Below are 24,069 nucleotides of genomic sequence, written 5' to 3' on the forward strand. Positions count from 1 at the left end.
ACTGTCAGGCTACACACTTGCCCAGGACCCACAGAAATTGCAAAAACGGGCGGCTGGGCCATCTGCGCTTCTAAAAATAATAACTCAGACCATGCCAAAAAAAGAAAAAAGCTGTTTTTGGGGATTTTTTTTCCCACTATTTTAATGAGAAGCATTCGCAGTCCCCTCGGGCGAGGTCCCACGGGTGCCTGTCCCCCCGGGGGGCCAGGAGTGCCCCCCCCCCCCCCCCCCCCTATCCCCGGGGGGGACCCAAATCCCCCCGTGCTGTCGCCATGGTGACAGTGACATCATGCAGGGCCCGTCGCGTGGCAACCTCCCCGTGACATCAGAAGCCCTCTGGTTCCCATGGCAACCCTCGGGCTGGGGGGGGGGCAGCCCATTTAGGGGGGTCCCGGGGCCACCCCCAGCCCCACCGCCCCCTCTGTTGGGGACCCCTACCCCCCGAACCAACCCCCCTCTCCCCAGCAAGGAAAGGGTTAACATGCATAAATCTGCATATTTTAGTGACGTCAGCCCCGTGCCAGCCAACCTCAGGGGGGCTGGGTGAGGAAAGGGGCCCTGGGGGGGGGTTATGGGGGTGGACACTTTGCACCCTTTTAACCACCCCCCCAGCACCAGGCAGTCCCACCCAGCCCCTGGGGACAGGGCACATGGGGGCACCGCGATGGGGACCCCACATTTGAGGTGCACCCCCCCAAAATGAGCACCCTCTGCCCTAGCAAACACGCCTGGGCTCTGCACCCCATATATCAGACCCCCGTGTGTCCCCCCAAACCCCAAACGAGGCCCCAGAGAGCAGGTTGTGCACCCCACAGCCCCCCACTCTAATTAAACCTCTGACTCCTTGGGCCAAAGCGTGTCCCGTGTGGGTCCCCGTGTCCCCATGTCCCCGTGGGAGCAGCCGCTAGATAGCACTCTCACCGTACCCGAGGCAGCTGCCGGGTATTTGGCAGCGGGACGGGGCTGCCCGGGGCATCCTGCCCACCCAGGGGGGTCCTGAGTGGTGCCTGGGGGGAGCCACAGCTCCGTCCCCACCGCCAGCCCCAAATACCGCCCGTGGGGTGACACGCACGGCAATAGGGTGCGGACCCCCGCCTGCCTTCACGTCCCTCCCGGCCGCGGTGACTCACGCTCTCCGGCCGCCTGTTTATGGGACGTGGAGGCAATGGGGGAACTTTGGGGCTGCTGAGGGAAACCCCTTGGAGGAACCCGGGACCTCTACGGAGGGATGGAGGCCACCACGTGTCCCCAGGGAGCTGGGGGTGGCATTGCTCCGGCAGCCAGGTGCCTATGGGGCCGGGGTGGGTACCATCTGCACGGCTCCGTCCCCAAAAGGCCAAGTGTCACCAGCCTGAAAAATGTCCCCGTGCTGCCTCCCGTCATCCAGAGGGTGTCCGACCCCCGCTGAGCCAGGGGACGGACCCAAGAGGGTCCCCAGGGGGCTGAAGGCAGGGAAAAGGAGGAGGGTAACGGAGCCCCAAAAGGGTCAAAACGGCCCCAGAGGGAGGTTGCGGTGCGGGCATCCCGTCCCCGTCCCCGTAGGGGGGTCAGGAGGGGAGGACGGCTGCGCTCTGTGGTTTCCCGGTGCGTCTGTGCCCTTTGAATCCCCACGTGGGTGTGGAGGTGGGAAAATGTCACCAGCTGGGCGGCGGGGAGAGGGCCGGGAGCGGAAAATCCCGATAAAGGGTGGCCATTGTCTGGAGCCAGGCGGCGGGGCTGGGGGGGGGGGGAACCCGCCGCCCAGGTGCCCGAATGAAGGGGCAGCTTTATCGCCCCCAGCCCCGCGTGGGAGGCGATGCCGATCCCAAAACGTGTCCCTCGGGCAGCGGGGAAAGGCCAGGGGACACCGCGTGCCAGCACCCCGACCCGCTCCGCGCAGCAGGGCTGCTCTCCAGCCCCTCATTCCCACGTCCCCGACGATCCCGCCCGGCCCCTCCGTTTCAGGGCCTTTTATGGCCATCGGCTCCTGCGCCCGCAGATGCTTCCCAACCCAAACGGTCCCTGCCAAACAGGGGCAGGGACGCTGCCGGGGGCACCTGGGGACACCCCCAAGTCCTGCCTCGGCTCCGTTTTGGGGGCTGCCGTGTGCTGGGATGGGCGGAGAGAACGATCCCAAATATTCAGCAAGGGTTTTGAGAAGTCCACGGGAATGCCCCCCAAACCTCTCCCCAGAGCCAGCTGGGTGCAGGCAGGGGTAAAAACAGCCCCGCAACTGCGGGATGAAAGGTGCTGCCGCAAACACCACCCGTAATTTCCTCCTCCGTGGCGAGAGCAATGGAACAGGTTCTTCAGCAAGCCCGTGGCACGGTGACAGGACGGGGAGAGGCCGGGAATGGCGCCAGCCCAGGCTTGGCACCGGCAGCCAGCGCCACCCCTTGGGGGCTGGAGAGGGGCCCCGGGGACCCCAAATGTGCCCATGGGAAGCTGACATGGCCAGGGATGGCGAGGGGACCACGCGGGTGGCAACTTGGCCAGGGCTCCTGGGGGCAGCCCGAGGGAGAACGTGCCATATGGACGTGGTTTCACGGGGCTGGAGCCCAAATCCTGCTGCGGGGACAGGGATCCCTGAGGTGAGACCCCGCTCCCAGCCCCCAACCAGGGCCCCAAACGGGGTCCCCGTCCCCGTTCCCGGGGATGCCAGCGGGGCAGATGGGCCGGCAGCTCGGCGGCACATGGATCCCAGTGTGAGCCCAGCAGCGGGCGTTGGCGGGGCTTTGACGCAGGAGACGTGTGACAGGAAAATTGTCGCCAGGCTCGGGGAGGGATCCAATCGCGCCGGGGTGCTCTCAGCAGATTAAGGATTGGAAGGCTCCGGTAATTACTTTGCAGTACAAAAATAGGCCCGGCTTATCCAGAGCCCTGATCTCCCGCCCTGCCCCGCCGCTCCCCCCACCCAAGGGCGAGCTGATGCCACCCACCCGGCGGGCGCAGGGTGGGGAGCTGCCACCAGCGTTGGTGTCGCCAGCATTTTTAGGGCAGAGAGGGTAAAAAAGAGCACGAGGGGCTCGGGGATGTTGGTGGCAAGCGCAGCGGCAGCATCTGGGTGGCACGTGTGAGCCGTGCAGAGCAGGGGGTGGGAGAGGAGCCGGCGTCCCCGCGTACCGGGGCAGCGTGCCAGGGGAGGGAAGAGCCTGGGGACGGCAGCAGAGCAGATGCTCGGGCAGGAAAGGACGTCTGTAGGAGCATGCAGCGCTGGCCAGCCCTATAGTGGTAGTAGAGGGAAGACCCAAGGGACGGCTGCTGCAGGCACAGGTCGACTGGGCAGTGCCCAGGGTTCCCGTTCCCTTTGCTGGGGGCTGGGGCCACGTGGCGCTGGGAGCCACAGGGGCAAAGCGTGCGGCACGCGCTCCCAGCCTGCATTCCCACCTCCGCCCGCAGATGCCCGCTCCGATCTGCTCCTCACGGCAAAGCCAAAACGTGGCCTCTCCCCTGTGTCCCCAACCCCTCACCACGCCACCCGCCAGCTGCTGGGATCAGGACAAGGATAAAGCCGTGCCGTGCCTGGACGAGGCACCGTGGGCGCTGCGGCACGGGCGCGAGGAGCACGCCGGGACCCGTAGTCTGGCGCCAGCCCCGGCACGCAGCCCCGTTAGCCCCGCGGGCTCCCACCCACCCCGTCCCGGCAGGAAGGGCTGCCAGGGGGCCGCGGCCCCGCAAACCTCAGCTGGTTCAGCAGCGTGGTCGATATCTCCTCTTGCCAGGCTCGAACGGTCGCGCAGCCGAGATCCCGGGAGCGTTTCCCCCTGAGAGTCCCTCGGTGCCCGCGTAGCGCAGCCCGCTCCCCCCCACACACACCCGGTGCCCCTGTTCACAGCCAGGGCATTGGGGTGCAGAAATTACTGGCAAAACCCCGAATTTCTGACACCAGCACAAAGCGATGCCAGCCCCAGGAGTCGCCCATCTGCCCCCCCTTGGCCATTCGCTGCCCCCCCCCACCCCCGTGCTTTCCTTTACGAGCACAAGCGCCCCTAAAACCACCCCGTGCAGAGCCCCCACGCAGCACCCGCATGCCCACACTCTGGGCTCTCTGCGCCCCAAATCCTGCATCCCCCAACACTATGGGGGGGGAACACAAACCCCCTCACCCTCATCCACGGGGATGGGTGCCCCCCCCGTGCCCTGCAGAGCCCCCACCCCACTGGGATGCTCCGGGCATGGTGCCCTGACACCCCCAACCCTCTGACACCCCCATTCTGCGTTGCAGCCGCCAGTATTTTTCCATTCACCCCCCCCCCCCCAATCCTTTGTTCTTTGCAAATCCCGGCCCCCTCCCCACTAGAGGATTTCACACACCCCCCTTCCCAAAAAAACACCCCAAAAAAATGGGAACTCCCCCCCCGCCCGGCCAATCCCTCCGGCGGCGGCGGGGGCCGGGGGTGGGGGGGGGGGGGGAGCGGGGGAGGAGGGGAAAAAATGATCCCCTGCCCTGCTGCACCCCCAAACCCACTTGCCTGCTGCCTCCGGAGCTGCTGCTCTGCCCCGGAGCCACCGGGTCCCGGAGCCACCGGGGTCCCGGAGCCGCCGCCGCCGCCGTTCCGGAGCCGCCCGGTGCCGGGGCCGCCGCTCTCCGCTCCTCCCCCCCCGCTCCCCCGGGCCGCCACCGCCGGGCCCGGCCAGGGGGGGCTCCGTGCTCCCCGCCCCGCTGCCCCCGGGGGGACGGAGAAGGATGCCGACCCCCTCACCCCCTCACCCAAAAAAACCCACCCTGCTGCGATCCGGGATGTTGTGGTCTCATCCCTAGCTCCCCCCTCCCCCTGCAATTTTTCCCCCTCCCAACCCCAAATCTCCGCTCTGTAAGGTCTGCTGCCCCCCCCCATCATTTCTCCCATGGGTGCTGTCTCCCCGTGCACACACCGGGGTTTATCGCAGCCCTTCCTGCTGCCCGCCCTCAAAGCCCTGCACCCAGAGGTGCTGCTGGCTGGGCGGCCCCAGCTGTCCCCTGTAGGTGCCCCCCCCGGCACGGATTCCCCTTCGGTCCCCATCAGAGGCAGCCCCATCGGTGCCACCCTGGGGAATGGGGGGGGTCCCTGCAGAAAAGGGGGGGTTCACCCCCTCTCCCCTGACAACAGCCCCCCCACCCCAATCTGTGCAGGGGGGTGAGGTTGCTCTGTCCTGGGTCCAGTGGGACCCCAAGCAGGACCCCAAGCTGAGAACGGCGTCGGATGACCTGGGAGTATGGGGCAGGGGAGAGGGGAGCAGAGCCCCCCCAAAACCAGGAGGGTGTCCTGGAGCACGGTAAGGGACACGCTGGGACTGTCCTGAGATTAGGGGGAGCAGCAGGTACCCTGGCACCGAGCTTCCTGCACGATCCATGGGGTGCAGGAGGCTTTTTGGGGAGGGATTACAGCGGGGGCCAATGGAAGCCCCACTTTAGGATTTTACTGAGAAATCCAAGCCCGACCAGCCCGGCTCGTTGCCTTGGCTGTGCCCCCCGCCTGGCAAAAAGTCAGAGCCCCGTCCTTGCCCCCGAGCCGCTGCGGACCACCCGCTCCGATCAGCCCTCTCCGTGGCGGGGAGCGAATCGCTGCTGCTGCCGCACGGCACGCCAAGCTGCTCTGGCAGGGACGAGGTAAGTTAAACCTCCCTCCCTCTCGTTCCGCCAGGGAAATCTGCACAAATCCAGCGTTATCCTGGCGTTCGGACAGCCCCGGCCCCTGGCAGAGCCCGCGCAGGCTGGCACAGCCCTCCCTGGCCACCCGGCCGCCGCGCTGAGACCGTGCCAGCTCGTTTCACCCACGGCGAGCAATGCCGCAGCACGGAGAGCCTTCGTCTGCAGGAGGGAGAGGAGGAGGAGGGATGGGGGGCTGGTGGGTTGGGGACCAGGCTGCACCCCTAAATCCTGCAGGGGAAGCATGGGTGCTGGGTCATCGGTTATGGAAGTGGACAGCACGGGACACAGGTCCCCCCCCCGTCAGTGGCACGGGGCCAGCTCATCGCACCCGGTCTCTGCTCCCTGCTTCCAAGCTCCCAGAGCCGGACTGGTGCTGTTACACTGGGACCACGCGTCCCGCGGTGCCACGGACCCGTAGGTGACACGAGTGGTGGCCCCACACCGCCTGTGGGGTGGCAGCAGCGGGACGGGGCACGGCATGGTGTGTCGGGAGGGAAACTGAGGCACGGGGGCAGCGCCTGGGTGGAGCGGGCACGGCGCTTCCCGGGAGGGCAGCAGAGCCGATGGCGGTGGAGATAACGCTAAAAATACGCCAGGCGCTTTGTTGCTGGCGACAATAGCCCGCGGTATTTTTAGCCGTGGTGGCGTTAGCGGCGGGGAGACTTCTCCCAGCCCCGCTGTCCCAGCCCGCCCTCAGTGCTGCTGGGCCCCCTGCGGCCCCCCGGGGCTCGGGGCTGCTTCCCGGTGCTGTGGAAACGGTAACGTTAGAAACTAAAACACAAACACCTCGCCCGCTGCCACCCCCGGCTGAGTCACGGCGCCGCCTGCTCCCCTCGCCCCTGCCGCCCCCTGCGTCCCCGCTCCCTCTCCTTCCTCCCGCCCCACCACCCCAAAACCCCAAGGCACCCCAAGGCCGAGCCCTGCTCCTGCTTTTGGGGGATTGTCCCCTCCGTGTGGGATGTTGGTTTCACTTTCCTCCATTCCAGGACTCCAGGAGATGGGGATTTATGGGGCAAACCCTGCTGGGTGACATCAATGTCCCCAACCCCATGGCATTGGGATGCCCCTCGCTGCCCCACCGCAGAGCACCAGACCCCAAGCGGTGCCCAGGTTCCTGCCCAGCCCAAAGCCCTCGCCCCAAACCCTCCGGTGGCTGCGGCTCCAGCACAGCCTCCTGTCCCCAGCCCGCTGCCAGGGATAAAAATAACCGGGCAGGAGAAGGGAGAGGCAGCGGGAGCCGCAGCGCACCCTGCGACCGGGTCCCTCTGCGTGGGGACGGCCAGGCCGGAGGGCTCTGCCCCGGTCCCCAGCCCACCGAAGTGGGACAGGGCGCACAGCACGGTGCTGGGGTCGCTGTCCTTGTCCTTGACACGGGATGAGAGGGGACTTGTCCTACTTTATGGGGGCAAAAGGGTCTTGCTGGCCCCCACGGGGTTCTGGGGATGGTTTGGGGGTGCTGGGTGGCTGTAGGGACAGCGTATCTCCCCGCTCCACCCATGTCCCAAAGCCCCCAGCACCCACCAGAAACCTTCCCGGTGGGAAAGAGCAGTTTGTGTTCAAGGGACGGGACAGCGGCCGCGCCGCCTCCTCCCGAAAATCTGGCGAAGGGCTGCAGCCACGCCGGGGGCGGGTGGCCGCGGCCGTGCCTATGTTAGGATGTTCTGGTGCCGAGGGCAGATTGCGTCGCGGGCAAGAATTAATTAACGCTAAGCATTTTTGGACAGCGGCCCAGGCTCTTTTTGCTGTTTTCATCTCTGCCAGCTCCAACCAAGCCCTCCGGTGTCCGCTGGGTCCCAGGCCCGGCGTTAGCCCGCAGTGGAGGGAACGTCCAGCAGCTCCAGCGCTGCTCCCCACTGCTGAAAGCGGCGTCCTCCCGGCCATGCCGTGCCTGATCCCCCCACGCCACCCGTGTTGGAGACCGGGGAGCAGCTCCACAGCCCCCCCTCCTTTCCCCCTCCCCGGCCCGGCTGCCTTTAAATTTAGCTTTTTTCCATCTCCGGTTGTGCGAAGCCGGGCCGACGGCCAAAGCCCTCGCCGCCCTGCGCAGGACGCGAGCCCCGCGGTGCGTGGGTGAGGGGGTGGGTGCCACGGGTGTGCAACGCGTGGGCAAGCCCAATTTATTTATTTATTTATTGGGGGGGGGAATGTGTGTGTGCGTGCTCATGCTCAGTGCATGCACGCGCACCCAGGATCGTGGGCAGAGAGGTGCACGTGCGTGGCGAGCCCCCCGCGGGGTTTGGGGTGTGCTGGGGGCAGGCTCCAGCAGAGGGTGCCCTGCCTCCACGTCGCCCTGTGGGGACCCGATTCTGTGCTTCCGTGGGGGGGTCACAGGGTGGGGGGACACGGGGGTGTCCCCAGTGTGGGCTGGAGGCTTGGGGCTGGAGGCTGACTGCCCCGGCTTGTTGCCACCAGGCTGAGACCTGAGCAAACTCATCACACGGGGATGCAGAGATGAAGGAGGTGGCTAGCAGCAAAGGGGGGGAGTGGGAATTTCTGCTCCGTGCCCCCTCCCAGCCATGCAGGCTTTGGTGCTAACACCCCCTGCCAGCCTGCCCCCCCCAGGGGTCAGCCTCAGTGACCCCACCAGCTCCCTTCCCACGTCCCCACGGTCCCCAACACAAGGGCACAGGGGAGTGGGTGCCACACGATGGTCCCAGCCCCTCCCGGCACCAGCTCAGCCCCCCGCCACAGCTGAAGCACAGCTGCCCTCTGCTCTTCGGCCCTGTGCTGCTGGCTCTGATACCCCCAGGAGGACATTTTTGCCCCAACCCAGTGACCTTGTCCCCACGTCCCCCCTCACCAGGACCCTGGCTGCTCCCAGCAAGCCGCAATGGGGCCGGGCAAGAGGATCGGGGCCGCCCGGGAGCCACCCCAGCCCCGCAGCGCCTCCGAACCAGCCCAACCTGCCGGGGAGGCTGGACCTGCTCGGGGACCGGGGTTCCCACGGCTGGGGCCAGCGGGTGCTCAGCACGTCTCTCCCTCCCCTCTCTCTGAGGACGGGCCCCATCCCAAAAACCTGAGGGATCTCCTTAGCATCAAACGTGCCCCTTCTCTCCCTGCTGTGGAGCGGGTGATGCTGCTGGGGTACCCGTGGGGCGCACCCGTCCCCAGTGGCACGGGACCTGCAGCCCGGCGTTTTTTGGCCACCCTGCGAAGAGCCATCGTGCCTTTAAGACAAAGAGCGGGGCACAAAGCAGCTTTACGTCCCGACTTGCGAGTTTTTCCTGCCTGCTGCAGCACGGCTTTGTCCTGGGACATGTAGGGGCACGAGCACAGCTCCGCGTCACGGCGGCGCCCGCTCAACGGCTGCGCTGCCACGGTGCGCCCCGAGCTGGGCGCACAGCCGGCCCCGAGCTCGCACCCCACAAAAGTGGATGGACCTAAAATGGGTCAGGGAGCAGAAGCGGTGGAGGCAGCCAGACCCTGCTCCTGGGCACAGGAGGGAGACCAGCCAGGGCATCCCCCTCCTGCCCCTGGGATGTGCCCAGAGGTGGGGCTCGGGGGGGCACAATCCCAGTGCCGTTTGGGGCAAGAGAGCAAGCCCCCGTCCATCTGTCCGACCATCTGTCCCTACATCCCCCTATTCCTGCCTTGCTGCCCCACCAAACCAGCATGCCCCAGCCCCAATTCACCCCCTCCCAAAATTCGCCACCCCACTCCTCACGTGGGGGCTCTCCGGGGGGGGTTCATCCCACCGCGGTGCGTGTGCTGCCGCGGAGACATGTGAGCGGAGAGGGACGTCCCCGTCCTCAGCAGCCACGGCCGGACTGGGACGAGCCCCTGGCTGTGGGGTGACCCCTCTTGTGCCCGTCCCGGCTATCCCGAAGCAGCCCGAGGAGGCCATCTCCGTCCCCGTTCTCGTCCCCGTGCCGGGGAGGCCGCTCCGCACGGCGTCCCGCTGGCCTCCGTGTTTTCCCTGCAGCCTTTTGTGTGCGTGGCGGCGTGGCGGCGCACGGGGAGGCCGCATGGCGCCCGGCCTTCCCCACCTCCGTCCTCCTCCTCCTCCTCCTCCTCCTCCTCCCCCCGATCCCCGCCTCCCCGGCCGCCATTTCGCAGCGCCGGCCTCGCTTGCTCTCCACATCATGGAGGACCAGCATGGGGGGGAACAAAGAGCCCCGGCCCGCGCCGGTGCCCCTGGCCCAGGCGTCCCCGCGTCCCCTCCCGATGCGTGGCATTGCAGCGAGCCGTGCCCGCCTGTGAGGAGTTTGCTCCGGCCTCAGCCTCGTGGCAAAGCTGCGGAGCTCCCTCCTGTCCACCCCTAGCCCACGGGGTTCATCCTGCCCCGGTGCGGGGTCCCGTGGGGTCCCCGAGGGACATGGCACGTGCACGGGGAGAAAGGGCGCGTGTGTACGTGTGTGTGCAGTTGCAGGCACTCGTGGGGCAGTTTGCGTGCACACGCGTGTGAGATGGGTGTGTGTGCACACGTGTGCGATCACACACACATGCCCAGATGGCAACCAGCACGTGACACGTCTTGCACTGCACGTGTGACACTGCTGCTGTGTGGCACTCTGCACGCGAGCGCACGCACACACCCAGCCTGTGTGACACCGTGTGCTCACACACACGGCAGGCTGCGCGTGCGTGACAGCGAGAACGCGTGTGAGCGTGCAAGCGTGGGTGGTTCGGGGGGCGTGTGGTGTGACCCCACACATGGGGCATGCCCGGGTGGCACCCGTGCTGCGCGTGCGGGCTGTGTCCCCCCGCTTCCTCCCTGGCGTGCGAGCAAGTGCTCAGCGTGAGGCTGCAGGGCGAGCGTGCTCCGGAGGGAAGGGGAGTGTGCGTGGGGGGACGGCCCCATCCCCCAGGACCTGTCCCCAGTGGGGACATGCAGCAGGTCCCTCGCCGGAGCTCTGCCCATGCCTTCACCAGCAGAGGGGCCAAAAAGATGGGGTGGAGGACATGGGGGTGCGCTGGTACCCCCAGCCCCCGGTGGCTGCTACGTGCCGAGTGCTGCTCTGCTCACGCTCCCTTCCCCTCCCCGGCGCCTTCCAGCCACCGACATCAAGGCACTTTGCAGGCATTAAATATTCAGTTCCCTTCTCCTTCCCCTCCCTGCAAAGGAGTTCAGCATGGCAATGAACCCCGTGCCCTGCACCGGTGGGATTTGTCTGGGAGGAGGATGCTCCGAGCCAGCCTCCCGCAGAAGTCCCCAGAGGTGGCCACGGGGACACGCAGGCTGCTGGTGCCCATCCCCGCAGCCTCATGCCCAGGGTCACCTTCCCCCCTTCTCTCCTGTGCATCTCCCTGCCGCAACAGGGGGTTCAGCCCTCCCCACGTCTCACCCCAGGCTTGGATCTGGCCGGGAGGTGTCCCCGTTCCCCCGGGATCCGGTGACAGCGGGGACAGATGGATGGCAGCGGGAAGAGGTGGCTGCCGCAGCGAGGCAGGGACCGCATCCTGCTGCCTGCGTGCACAGCGCCTGCAGACGGGTTATGGCGAGGCCAGGAGGTGACAGCAGTGGCAGGGGTGCTTGTTTTTTTTTTGTTTTCTTTTGTTTGTTTGTTTTGTTTTGAGTCAGAAATAAACGTTATAGCTGCAGAAAGAGAAGCGAGTTCTTCTGGTTCAGGAGGGCCCAGAAAGTGTCAAGCCACCACGGCTGTCTTCAAAATCCTGGGCAAAATCCTAGCCCGAGGGGCTCTCCTTTTCGTTTTGCCTTCAGGTCTGTTTTCAGGCTTCCCTCTGCGACCGCAAAGACCAGGAACCGTGGGAGCCCAGATCCTGCTTGCGGGCCCACAGCACGCAGGGGACCAGGACACTCAGAAAAACACCGGGTCATGGGAACATCGAGGAGGATGCACCCTGTGTGTCCGCAGCTTTTTCCACAAGGCAGAAGTGCCCCGTTTGCAGGCTGGGATGGGAAATCCCCAACGCGGGGGGGGGGGGGAAGCACCAGCAGGAAAGGCCATTTGGGACCCCCAGGAGGGTGCTGGGGGATGGTTGGAGCAGCCCCGTGCCAGCCCGGAGCAGGGGCGCGCCATCGCACCATTCCTGCGGCGTGGCATCATCGCTTTGCACGGTGCCGCCGGAGTAATTGCAGCTGGGCTTGGTGCCAGAGCAGCGCTCAGCCCCCGTCAGAGGAGGTAACTCCAGCCCCACACACCGATATAACCCCACAATGCTCAGCCCCACTGCACTGCCTGGGTCGGGTCACCCCTGGGGTGAGCCGGGAGGGGGGCACTGATGGAGGGGTGGCACACAGTGGGCATGAGCCCAGCTCAGGGGCCCCCTTTTCCTCATGCCCCCCTATCCCAGCTTCACATGGCTGCTCAGCTTCCCGCTGCAAAGGCTGCCGGAGCATTTTAAAAGTGTTCTTTCACCCGGCTTCCTTCCTGGGAATAAACCACATCCTGGTGGTGCCGGGCGTCAGAAGCAAAGCAATGGGCAGCGGCCAAACGGGGCAGGCAGCGGAGCCGCAGCCTCCCAACCTCCCTGCCTCAGCCTCATCCCCAGCCTCCCGGTGGAGGCGACCTGCCCATCCTGCCACGGGCACATCCCAGCCGCCCTCGCCAAAGGGGATGTGCCAAAATCCCACGTGGAGCCCCAGCGAGGGGCCTCCCCCTGGCCTGGCATCGCTCCGGGTGTCGGATATGAAAAGGGACCCTGTCCCCAGGCAGGGGAGGGACAGCAGGGCTTAGATTCCCCCCAGCTTCTTTCCATAGAGCCTGGAAAAGTTTAATCTTCACTATTGCAATCTAAAGCTCTTTCCAAAGGGTTGTTTATTAAAAAAATAAACTGTTTTTTTAGATGAAATGGCACAAAGCAAGTGCCGCTGCATCGCAGGGTGCCCGCTCGCTGGCCCAGGCCTGCACAGCACGAGCTGAAGCCACCGTCCCTGCTGCCAGGTGGCACGGGAACACCACTGCAGCACCAGCTCCCAGGGGGATCACAGCCTGTCCTGCATGCAGGGCTTCTCCTTGCGGTGTGGCTTCTCCACTGTCTAGTACAGGGTTGAGCTGCAGAGCTTTGGGCTAAAGGAAAGGAAAAACTTCTCCCCCTCCCCTCCCGCCCCCTGTCGCGCACTTTGGCCAGCCCTGCTGACCTGAGCGTGTTTGCAGATCCCTGCCCTCCTGTCCACCGGGCTGGAAATTTGGTCAAAGTTTATTAGGAGGGCACCAGCCACACGGACGTGTGTGTGTGTGTGCGTAGGCAAAGTGTGACGGCGCAACCTTTGTTTTCTTAGGAAGCCGCTCTGGAAAGCGAGGCCACGAGCAGAGGAAGCAAAGAAGCAGGAAGGGGACATGGTGTTTGTCCTCCCAGCTGCGCTCTGCCTCCAGCAGGGGACAGCCGATGGGAAAGGAGGACACGAGGGCGAATGGCTGCGGCAGGAGCGAGAGAGCCCAGGGATTTGCGAGGGGGGCACTGCAGGGGGCAAAAGCAGCCACCGTGTCCCTCCTGCGGGGTGAGGAAGGGACAGAGCCCGGGTGCTGTGGGTCGCGCACGCTTCCTCCCCTGGGGCAGACAGAGCGACGCCGCCTGTACCCGAGCCAGGCAGCTGCCTCCCAGCCATCAGCATGTGAAGTCACACGTCCCCAGAACCTGCTCCCCTGGGGACAGCCACCACCGGCTGCACCCACCCCCCCCCTACAGGTTTGTCCTGGGACAGAGCAGAGAGGAGCCCGCACCCTGCTGGGGCACTGCAGCCTCCCCAAACACACCGCTGACCCCAAATGAGGCCAGGGAAGTGCAGGAGATTTCAGGAGACCATACTGGGACCTTGGACTCACAGACTTTGCTCCCCCTGCAGCCCCCCATGATGGGTCACCACTCCACATTGTCCCCAAACAGCTGCAGGACTTGGCTGTGGTGGCAGCGGGGCTGTACCATATGCAGGGACGTGAGCACAGCATGGGCCCCGTGCCCAGCCCACGGCCGGGGGAAGCGTGGTGCCGCGCTGGCAGGAGCCCAGCCAAGGCTCCTGGTGGGCACCAGAGCGGTGTCTCAGGGCCAGGACAGCTGGCCACCGTGACTCAGAGGCAAGAAGGGAAATTCAGACTCACTCCCGCCCTCCGCAGCCCTTCGAGCGGTTTCCTGGCTCCTTTCGGTTCATGTCACAGCCCGGCTGCCTCCTGGGGCCACCAGGGCCCCCCTGCAGGCACCGGGAGCCCCACGGCCGGGGCAGGATCCTGCGGTCAGCCCCAGCTCTTCCTCATGCAAACGGCCACAACAACGGCTGCCAGCACGTGGGGGCTCGCGAGAGCCTTGTCCCCAGCCCGAGGGGACACCGTGAGCCCCACCGGGCGCATGGAGCTCTGTGGGTGCTCAGCTGGGTGTCCATGTGGGGTGCACCTCCCTGCAAGCACAGGAATGGTTCATGGGGACGGGGAGAGGTGGCTCCACGGGGTGGCTGTGACCGATGTCCCCTCCATCCTCTGCCCACGTGGGGCTGGTGGCTTTGGCACAGAAGTGCCTCTGGGGCATCCAAGGTCGCCGTGGGTGGCTTCCCACGGAGCAAAGGTTGAAGCCTCTCCTCCTTCCCCAACACCCCCAGGTCCCTGCCAGCCCTGGGGGGTGGGGGGGGGGGGGGGAGGTATAGGGCCATGGGCTGTGTCACCCCCCTCTGTCACTGGCTTGCCTCAGGGAGCAAACAGCAAGCCCAGCCAGGAGGGAGGGCCAAACACCACGTACCTGACCCAGCTCCAGCCGGTGCCACCAGCGTGTCCCTCCCCAGTTCCAACTGCAGCAGCACAGTTTGGGGACAAACCGGCCTCCCCCTGCTGGGGCTGGGGACACCACAGAAAGTAACACGGGTTGGATGTGGTGCCCGTGGTGCTGTCAGCTGGCTCCGGACATCGCTGCTTAGCCCAGCATCGAGGTTTTTGGTTTTCAAGGGCGCAGCACAGCACGCTTTGGCAAGAAGGCAGGGCTGAGACTGACCTGGGGTCTGGAGGGGACAGCGCAAGGCTGTGACCACTGCCCAGAGCTACCACTTGTGGCAGTGACAAGGCAGCAGGAGCTGCAGGGACACCCTGGGTCAGCTTCAAGCCATCCCCACAACTTGTTCCAGGGGCAGAAGCAGCACACAGCTGCCCCCTCCAGCTGGGGAAACTGAGGCAGGGGCTGGCCACACACACCCCCCTTAGCCCCCCAGCTCTCATCTCACACCAGGATGCACCCCACTGGTGCCCCCCCAGCCCGGCCACAGGGAGCAAAACGCAGGGGTGCACAAACAGCACCAGCCCCAGGCAGCAACAAGCCCCCCCCCAGCTTCCAGCGACCCTACAATAACAGAAGCACCTCTGCCCCATCCCCACAGGCAGCGGGGGGTCACCACCCTGTCCCCACGGAGCCCAAACACCTCCAGCAGCATGCGGCACCCCCAGCAGCACCCCAACACACCCCACATCCCCCCATCCAGCAGACCCTACCATAACAAGCCCCCAGGCGCAAAGGAGGAAGGAAACCAGCCGGTTAGAAAAAAAAAGGAAAAAAAGAAAAAAAAAGAAAAGAAAAGAAAAAAAAAAAGACCCAGCACAACTGCAGGCAGGGCGAGCCGAGCCGCCCCGCGTTTATTCGGGTGCAGGAGGGATGGTTTGGGTGCAGGAGGGATGGAAATACCTGCCGGCAGCCCGCCGCGCTCCCTCGCAGCCGCCCCGCTCGCAGGGCTGCGGCGCACAAAGGGCTCCGCTCCGCGAGCCCCCGGTCCTATATATTTCCCCCCAAACCCCACCCAGCCCTGATTGGTTAGGCCGGGGCAGCGCCGCAGGCTGGGCACCCCCCCTCATGGCGAGGAGGGGGGAGAAAATAGTAAAAAAAAAAAAAAAGAAAAGAAAATGAAAAAAATAAGGAGAAAGCGCAAACCGGCCCCAAACACCGAAAAAATCCAGCCCCCTGTGGCCGACCCCTCCCCAGCCTCCGGGCCGGCCCCCAGCTGTGGTTAGGTCGTGGCTTGTTTTTTTTTAATATATATATATATTTATTTTTGTGAGGTTTGGGGTGCCGGCGGTGTCCGGGGAGCTGTGTTTTCGCAGCTCGTCGGCAGGGGGTATGCTTGTACCGGCTAAGGCAGCCCTTTCGGCCAGGCTGCCGGCCCCCAGCACCGTCCCACCGGGAGCTGGTCCTTTTCGGTAGCTCCCAGTTCGGATATTTGGGCTTCGTGGGCACTGGGCATGCCTTGGAGCCAGCTACAGCGAGGGAAGCTGAACCACGGGGGAAATGTTGGGCAAAGAGAGCCCAGGGCAGAGCCAGCACCCCTCTGCCAGCACCTTCCCCATCCCCAGCCCGGGACAGCTTTGTCTCTCTGGGGATGCACCAAAAAGTTTTGGGGTGCTCATCCCAGCAGCGGGGCTGGGGCAGTTTCCATCCCTCCCATCCCCTGTGCTTCAGCCTGTGACGGTGCTGAGAGGATGAGCAGGGCTGGAAAAAAAAACAAATATGTTTTTCTGTTCCGTGTTCAAAACCTTTTGGAAACTTTCCTGCCCCTTGAAGCTCCACCACGGGTGCTTTATAAAAGCATCCCAAGCTCAAGCATGAAGCACTCATACCCTATTTTCTTTTCATAGTGTCTGGGGTGCATCACCCTTTGTCCAGCCACTGGGCTCTTGGCCACGTGGGGACGGAGAGCCACCAGCCAGTGGTGCCCAGCAGGTGTCTGTGCATCTTCTTTCAGACCTGTCTTTATCCTCCAGGGAGGGAAACTGAGGCACGGAAGGCAGGCATCAGCAGTGGTCCCCAAAATAGGGGTTGTTCCCATGTTTTGTGAGCGGGTGCTAGGTGATGGGGAGTGCAAAAGGAAGGGGAGACCCTTTGATTTAATTTCTTTTTCCTACAGGGAGCGTGACCCGGCTCTGTGTTTCTGCCCCTACCTTGCAGATAGGTAAACCTGCACGGGGATTTTCAGCAGGCTGGCTTCTCGGGGATGAGAATTAACCCTGAGGCTGAACTGGTTGGGCTCTCAGTGCTCAGGGCTCCCCGACTGACAGCGCTAATGATGCCACTGCATCATCCTCCGGACTCGTTAAAACCCGCACGGTAACGAGATGGCTGTATGGATGAAACCGCATGGCCCTGCTGCAGCGTGCTCCTGCGAAACCAGCCGTGCTCAGAAGCCCACCCGAAAGCCTCCTCGGAGCAAGACAACACCTCCTCTTCTTCTTTCCCTCTGTGCAATTTGGTCTTTTGGCACCGCATGCCAGGGTGTGAAGGGACCTGGTCTCTGTCGGGCACAGAAAGGGAACGGTGGCATTTGCAGTGTCGGGTCCTGGAGCAGCTTTGGGAAAGCACCATCTCTCCTCCACTGGGGAAAAATGATTGAAAACCACATCCTGCACACGTTTCACCTCACCCGGTTCAAAGCAGCTCAAGCTGGGAGCTTCCCGTCACTTTCGTCCAGAATTGTGTCCCCTCGGGTGGCTGCTGGAGGGGAGCTGGGGATGCTTTCAGCCCTGCCAGGAGCTCTGTGGGTGGCTGGGGAAGGTTGTGCAGAGCTGCCCCAGCCTGCCCTCGGTGCCTGCAGTGCTGCAGGTGGACATGAGCTGGCCCTGGAGCCCAGGGGAGAGCAGCCAGCATGGCCCTGCTGCACCAGAGGGATGCTGCACCATTTTGGGATGCTCCATCTGTCCCCGGGGCTCACCTCGCCACTCAGACCTTCACGGGCTGATGGAAGTCACTGGCCACGCACAGTAAGTTCATCCTCATCCGTGCATGGCCCAAAATGGGCCGAAGCCTGAAGGAGAGGAGTGCCACCAAAACCAGATGCCTTTCGTCTCCAGAAGATAAATCTCCCACAATAGCCCAGGCAACAGGGAGAAAACAAACACAAATACTGAGCAGCGAAAGTTTGGCTGCAGCATCCTGGCAAAGCGAACGCTCCCACTAGGGTCTGTTCCAGCCTTCGTGCGAAGCCCCCTTCCCATTAAACGGGGTCTTGGAGAGTCTCACAGCCTGTGGGAGCAGCCTGGTGGGGCCGAGCTGGCTGCAGGAGGGTGATGCTGAGCCAGGAAGACCTCACCCAGGACCTCGCTGCTTTTTTCAGCAAGAAATGTAACAGCACCGCATGGGTGGCGCAGAGGAACCATTTGTCAATAATTCAAGTGATGGCACCAGCGGGGTGAGGAGCAGCAGGATGCCAGCACCCAGACCTCAGCAGCTCCTTACTGCTGGCACCCAGGCTCCTGCTTTTGCTGCTTTCATGCAGCTGGGGTTGGCATTGTCCGTGGTTTCCCCATCATCTGTAGTGTCACCATCATCTGTGTTGTCACCATCATCTGTGGTGTCACCATCATCTGTGGTGCGCAGCCAAGAGGCTGTCTTCCATTTAGGATGGGGCATTGCCCCCTCAAGTGTTCCCCACACTGATCCCACCTATATTAGGTCCTGGGAAACCACGGGGACCCATGTATTGAGCAGGTCTCTGGGTTTCTCCCAGCTGGCTGGACGGATCTGGCCCCGGGTTCCCTTTCCCTGACATTGCTCACTGCTGGTGGTTTTGGAAGCACCCCTCCGGATGCGATCCTCACCCGCCGCTGCGTTACGTGCGCGTGTGTCTCTGTGTGCTCAGGGCCACGGCAGCTTCTCCTGGGCTTTCCTCCTGCTCTATTTAATGAGGCACCGAGGGACAGGGACAGAAACCAACAATTAGATGAGCTGGAGGAGTGCCCTGGTTTCCTGGCCTCGCTGCTCCGAGCACCTTGGGAACCAACATCTCCCGAGACAGCAGGAGGAGAGGGAGGGAGCCAAGGCTCTTGGAAATACAGAGCAGAACAGCATCAGCTGGGAAAAGCAAGGCGCTGGGTTAAATTGTGCAGGCAATGCAGGTTAACTCTCCAGGAATGGGTGAACCGCTTGGGGTTTGCTCCTGGGCTGCTCTGAATCAGCGGGGCTACGGGACCGTCAGCATCATCAGAATGGAGGAATGTCCTCATCGGTGCCCTGGGAAGTGCTCCACCTGAGCTTGGAGTTGTCTGGGGACCACCAAGCTCTTGTCACCGGTGATTGCACACCTTGTCCTTTCGTAACTGACTTGGGATCGTCAGCTACTGCCCTCCCCGTAGCCGCAGGGTTACTGGCATCCTGCAGAAGGAATTACCTCCACCGCCAGCTGCGTGTATGGTCCAGCTGGAAACGGGCCTGAGCAGCCTCTGCCTCTCTTCCCATTGCCAATTTGAGGCCTTGGAGCTGATCCCCAGGGTCTCCACGAGATCAGGTCTTGGCCCTGTTGGTAACCATGAGCAGACAGCTCCAGATGCTGTGCCAGGGGCTGGGTTCCTGGAGAAGACCAGGGGGAGCTGGGGTCTGGCCGCGTCCAGGAGGGGCTGGTGGCAAGGCAATGGTGGCATCTGAGCAGGTGACAAAGGTCACCCTGACCCAAAGCCACCTGGAAATGCACTGGGAACCAGAGGCCGGTACCTACATCTCACTGGACGTCGGAGGCACTTTGAGACTTTCTTGGTCCTGGTCTTTCTGAAAGGCTCAGCATTGGCCTTGCCAAGGCCGGAGCTCTCTCCAAGAAGTTCCTGCCAAGACGTTTTTTGGCCAAAGTCCTGGAGGCGGGATAAATCAGTCTGGATTTGCAAGCCCCAGGTGAGCGGCCGTGCGTGTGCTCAGACACGCTCCCCTAGGAGAGGCCACGTCTTAGCCGCATCCGCTCCTGCTGATCCCCCTTCGCTCAAGGTTGTTTCAGCCCTTCTCCTGCTCCTGGCTCAGCTCCCTTAGCTTCAAATCCCATTAGGCTTCCACAGCGTCCTCTCAGAGGGCTTTTCAGAAGCGTTGTGCCCCGCTCCCCTTGCCCCGGTGACAATGCGTGCAAGGGGGACGCGGGATAAAAGCACCCGTCTGCACACACAGCACACGGCCTGGCAGTGGCAAGAGCCAGCCCTGAAGGGCACGCAGCTCCTCAGGGGTTGATCCTGCCTTCCTCATCCCCTGGTGGAGCTGGTCCGGTGCCCCCAGGTCCATGTTCTCCTCCAGATGAGGCCGTAGGACGTGAACCTCGCATCCCTGCTGCTACGGACGAGAGTCTTCTGTCACAGGGAAGCCCTGGGGAGGGCTGGCGGGGAGGAAGATCCCAGATCTGCCCAATTTCCCACCAGAAACAAGATCTGAAGCCATCCCCGGAGCCGCTGCCGTCCGGGTGCATCGATCAGAGGCGTCTGATGCATTATTCATCACCAACCTGGAGAAAGTGGTGAGCAGGCACTTCTCCTCGGGAAATACGCCCGGGAGAGCTCGCAAGGCCCTGCCCGAGACCGACCGTGTTCCAGGAACCAAAGCACAGCTCAAAGGCGTGTTGGGCACCTTGGGCTTCCCCAAGAGAAAGGAAGGGGACAGAGAGGAAGACGATGAGGACACGATGAGGACATCTGCATGGCTTTGTGCTTGGTTTCGTGATTCAGTGTGGGAGTCACAGTGCCAAATAGGGGCAACCCCCATGGCTGGCCACATCTGGAGGACTTTGGGGAGGATCCTATGAAAAGACTGTCCTCCCCAAATGCTCCAGCAGCCAAAGCATCTCAGCCCAGGCTGGAGAGCCCGTCCGGTGGCAGCTGGGGTCTGTGTGAGGGGCAGGGGGGGCGCAGAGCCTGCTTGCACCTCCAGAGCCAGGCACCCCTGCTTGACTCCCTTCCAGAGGGGTGCACGATCCGCACCGCGTTTTGTTCTGCCGTGGCTCCCGGGGAAGGGGGCGCCGCAGCTCAGGGCGCAGGCCAGGGGCTGCAGGGGCGCCGGGAAATCCCGGTGTGGAATCCACCCAGTCCGAACGGGGTCTGCGTCACAGCGCTAGCCCACCCGCACCCCGCTCCCCCCGGCCTCCCCCGAGGCCTCCCCATCACCTCCCGAGCCGTGACCCCAAGGGTGCCCACCTCCCCCTGGACCCACCGGCATCCCTGCTCACCCCTCAGCAGGATCTAGGGGCATTCATGTAGGATTTGCAGAGAGCAGCCCAGCGTGGCTGTCTGTGGGACCGGGGTCAGGGCAGCGAGGGGACAAGTGGCAGCGGCTCCCCCATGGGACCCGCTCCCCACGGCTGCGGGCACCCCTGGGAGCAGGAGGCAGCCGGGTGACACAGGGGACATCTGTTGGGCACGACGCCACCGCGCTGCGGGACCAGGGCTGGCAGAGATGCTGGGCTGGGGCGCGTTGGGCTGGGAGTGCCTTGGGTCTGGGGCTCAGGGGGGTCCAACCGAGGGCAAACCAGAGCTAAGAGGACCTCCGCGCCCTGCATTTTCAAGAGGGAAGCCTAGGACCGGCCTCTACACCCCTGCCTTCAGCAGCAGCCCCACGGGGACGGAGGGGAAGAGGCTCACCCCCAGCTCTGCAACCCCTTGAGCTTCCTCTGCGAGGCCGCTGCTCTTCCTGAACCCATTTCCTCCCCTTCCCTGTGCCCGGGGATGGGCTGGCTGTGCTGAGGCTGCAAATAACCCAGCGAGGCCCAGGACACCGGCTTCCTCCCTGCAAACACGGCCGCTGAAATTCCCCACGGGTCCGAGGTGGGCTCCGTATGGCCACGGGCTCCTCCCCGGTGCAGTGCGGAGTGCGGTGCCTCGCTGCCCAGCCCCGGCACTGGGGGATTAAGCTCTTTTTATTTATTTATTTATTTATTTTTAATAACGCTTTATTAGCTAAACCTAACAAGGCAGCGGTCGTGCAGGCCCTTGAGGGCAAGTGGCTGGGATTTATGACTGCAGCACTGCCGAGTGACCTGGCACAGAGGCAGGCAGGGTGTAAAGAGAGCAGGGCACCTCGCGCTGCGGATACCCGCATCCCTTGGGGATGCCGGGAGCAGGGGAAGGAGCAGCAGCAGCAGGGAGGAGCGGGCAGTGCCATGCCCAGCACCGCTCACCGCAGCCCCGTGAGCGGGGCCACACGCTGGCAGCGCTCCCTCCGGAGCTGGCGAGGACGCTGTGCCATGCCGAGAGAGCGCCGGCGCTGCGAGAGGCACGGCTGGCACGGGCGAGGCGCCGCGATGAAGGGGCATTTCACTGCCCAGACGGCCGCTGCGCATGAAAAGGGCATTGTAGGGAAGCGTGCGTGGCTGGGGAGCAGCTGGCATCGGCAAAGCACCGCCGCCTCTTAAAGGCGCACAAAGACCACCGCCTCCTGCCCCAGTGCGCCGGTTTGCGGCTAACGGGGGGGGTGAGAAGAGGGCAGGGCATCGCTGGGGGCAGCGCACATCACGAATAGGGACGTGAGCACCCAGGGGATGTCACAGCCCTGAGACCCAGCGGTGCCGTGCCTGTGCACAACGTGGATGGCATGGAGCGGGGTCGGTGGTGCCCCTCGCTGCCCCACGCTGCTTCCCACGGGGTGCATGGAGCCACTCCGACCTGCATAGACGGAGGGGTTTTGGGGACCTATAAATGCCTCTTCACTCCCTTTTTTCTAAGCCAGCTGCAGGGATCCCTAGCCCATGGCTACTTGCAGGACGAGGGCATCCACCCCTGTGCCTGCCTGCATCCCGCTGCACCCCTGGGTTGAACACCCCGTGCCCTGCTCGGGGGGGGGGACAGCGTGCCCCCACGCAGCTCTGCGTGGGCCCGGTTCACACCAAGGATCACAGAAGTTTCCTCCCGAAACTGGTTTCCCAACGGGCTCGGCTCACCCAGCGTGAAGAGCAGGCCGGGCACGGCGCGGTGCAGACGGCGCATAAATCACCCCGCGGCTGCTGGCGGGGGGCGCAGGGGCAGCCGGAGGGGACGTTTCTCTGAGTTTGCAGCTCGGGACCTGGCCACAGCCACGTTTGGCTTCCAAAAGGGACCGGGGACACGCAGGGGACACGCAGGGGACACGCAGGGGACACGCAGGGGACGCGCAGGGCCCGGTGGCAGTGGAGAGGAGCCAGCTGGATGCTGCGATGTCCCAGACATGGGCCCTGCTGGTGCCAGCCTGCCAGACCATCAGGGACAAAGCGACGTGGGGCTTTGGGAGGGCACACGGTTCCCTCCATGGGGAACCTCCAAGGTTCCCCCCACCGGGAGCGGGGCGCGAGGCGGCCGCACGAGACGAAAGCGCTCGGCAGCATCTGCAGCAGCCAAGCTCACCAGCCCGGGCACGCCGCGCCCGCCGCCGAGTAACTCTCTCTGAGAGCATGAAAAAAAGAAACCCTTTGAGGAAAAAACGGGGAGCGCAACCATGCTTCTCCTCCTTCCCCTGGGGGCCAGGCCCCGCTGGGTGGCACAGAGGAGCCCCAAGGGGAGGCAGGCGCCGGCGGGGGCTCCTCCAGCATCCCCGGCTGGAAACGGAGGAGAAAAGCGGGGAGAGGGGGGCAATGGGGGGTGAGACCCCCCCCCCGCCCCGAGGCACAGGGGGATGTCCCCCTACCACCTCCCCACGGCTCCTGGGCCCTCTCCGTGCCCTATTCCCTGCGGCAGAGGGCGCCCCGCTCCACGCTTGCGGCGCGGCTCCGGCGCCGGTGCCCCTCGGTGCGGGGGGGGAGGCGGAGGGGATGCTCCGGGTGGGGAAGGGCACCGAGTCCTGCAGAGGGCACGGGGAGGCCGAAGGGAGATGCTAGAAGGTTTTGGCACCCCGAGAGGCACCGGGAGGGTGAGGAGGGGAGGCTGGTCATGCAGCAAAGCGAGAGGAGACGGGAGGTGGAAACGCCGAACGGGAGGCGGGGAGGGTGCAAGGCATGGGGTGGCCGTGGGCATCCTCCTGGGTGCCCCGAGGTTTGCACGGGGCTTGCAAGTGAGTGGGCAAAGTTATGGCAGAAAAATTCGAGAAAGACTTGTACAGAAGCTCTGGTATGCCCAGGCTGCCAGAAGGGCACCTGGGCAGTCCCAGGTGTGGTTCCTGCTCCTCCCCGAGCATCTGGGGAGCATCCGGGTTTGGTTTCCATGCAGATGGGGCGCTGGGGGAAACGAACCTGTGGGTGCCCTGCTCTACTGCTCCTCTGCCCTCACACCTCTGGATTTCACACTGCACTGTGTGCTGCCAAGCCTCCCTCTGCATTTAAAGCTAATGTGATTTTCTAGGTGTTTTTTGCTCCTACAAGAGCCCAGTCCCTCCCACCCGGGAATACCTATCCCATCTGGCTTGTGGATTGCTTGTTTTCCTTGCATGAGCAAAGGACCAAGAAATAGACCATAAAAAAATAAAAATAAAAATAAAAATAATAAAAATAAATGCCTGCAGCTAAACTTCTGTAGGAAGCCGGGATACAGAGGAGGTGGTTTTAGGGGAAGCTGGTGTCAGAGGATCTGGATGCAAACCTCCTCCTTCCACTCCAGGGACAAAGGCCCGTGTTCATGCAGAGGGAGGATGCTCCTGCGATTGCAGAGTGTGTTGACGCTGGGAAATCCCCAAAGCTCATTGCCAGATTAAGAATTAACTCCCGGCTGCAGCGAGAGGTTTCAGTGTCCCGATGTGGTTACCTTCAGGCTGCCCATCGTAGCTGCTACCTGGGGTCAGCCCCCGCTGGCTGGGAGGGAAAGCTCAGGAGGGAACCAAAGCAAACGACTGGGAAACCTGCACGGTGCCCTCAGAGCCAGGCCTGATCCTGATGGCCCGAGCTCTGAGCTGATTAA

The 24,069-nt window shown here is 63.9% G+C and overlaps 2 long non-coding RNA genes across 2 annotated transcripts; one reads left to right on the forward strand and one right to left on the reverse strand.

The window, feature by feature from the left end:
- Positions 1-112: 112 nt before the first annotated feature.
- LOC118171495 lies at positions 113-14,963 on the reverse strand. The gene is made up of 3 exons (XR_004753240.1): positions 14,949-14,963; positions 530-539; positions 113-421 (listed from the first exon to the last, which is right to left on the reverse strand). It is a non-coding gene; the product is annotated as an uncharacterized LOC118171495 (long non-coding RNA).
- Positions 6,719-22,863, forward strand: LOC118171493. Its single transcript, XR_004753238.1, has 3 exons — positions 6,719-7,426; positions 19,834-19,837; positions 22,852-22,863. It is a non-coding gene; the product is annotated as an uncharacterized LOC118171493 (long non-coding RNA).
- The last annotated feature ends 1,206 nt before the right edge of the window (positions 22,864-24,069 follow it).

The sequence above is a fragment of the Oxyura jamaicensis genome, chromosome 9 (genome assembly GCF_011077185.1).
Source record: "Oxyura jamaicensis isolate SHBP4307 breed ruddy duck chromosome 9, BPBGC_Ojam_1.0, whole genome shotgun sequence".
Taxonomy (NCBI): Eukaryota; Metazoa; Chordata; class Aves; order Anseriformes; family Anatidae; genus Oxyura; species Oxyura jamaicensis.